The following is an 895-nucleotide window of genomic DNA, read 5'->3' on the forward strand; positions in this document are numbered from 1 at the left end:
CTTTCCCAGTAGTGGCTTCAAGCCATTCGTCACTATAGTTAATGTACAGACAAACAAAAAAAAAAGTTTGTGTAAGAGGTAACTAAACCTAATTCCAGATTGCCAAAAGCACTGAGCCATTGTCTCACAGCTTTATTTAACAAGGACCTGTTTAGACAAAAGAAGTATGTGCTACAATTCTAAACATGATGACACAGAAATTTTAGGCATGGCTAAAGGAGGTCTGAAAACAAGGATCTTTCCATGACCTAATTCTGAAAAACCCTGAAGAAACAGATTTCCTCCCAGGCTGTTCCTGCATGTCTAGAGCCATCAGTAATTTTCTGTTCAGCGGGGTGTGCTGCCAGCCCACTCCTCGCTCTGTCTCAGCCCACTTGCAGACTGAGCTGCTACACCAGAATTCATTCAAAGCTGGCTGCTTGCAGGCCCTCATTTTTTATATGATTTCGACATCATGATTTAGTATTGCCTAGTACTTCATTATAAGCTGTAACAAACTATAGTTGCCAAGGTTTACAGCAGTTGAAGAAATCTGGTTGAGTTTAGACATGACCAACATAAGCAGAGTAATCTGATTTATGGTGGTTTTAGAATAGAGTTATCTTATGTTCCCTGACCTGAAAGTAAATAACTGTTGACCTTTTATTTTATTTACTTAGACTTCTTGCTCCTTCATCTAATTACAAAAGACAGACCTAGGTGGCCGGTCTAGATAGGAAGCAGTTGCTCTTCAGCAATTGCAAAGCATCATGTTCTATCTCCATCCAAACTGTGGTGAAAGCAGGTTACATTTTTTTTTCCCCAAAGCTTTCAGTAGCCCAGTTGTGTTGCTGTGATTCAGTTAGCCTATTGGATCTTACTTAATACTGCCTGCTACATGTTATTTTGGATTACC

The sequence above is a fragment of the Buceros rhinoceros genome, unplaced genomic scaffold (genome assembly GCF_000710305.1).
Source record: "Buceros rhinoceros silvestris isolate BGI_N320 unplaced genomic scaffold, ASM71030v1 scaffold858, whole genome shotgun sequence".
NCBI lineage: Eukaryota > Metazoa > Chordata > Aves > Bucerotiformes > Bucerotidae > Buceros > Buceros rhinoceros.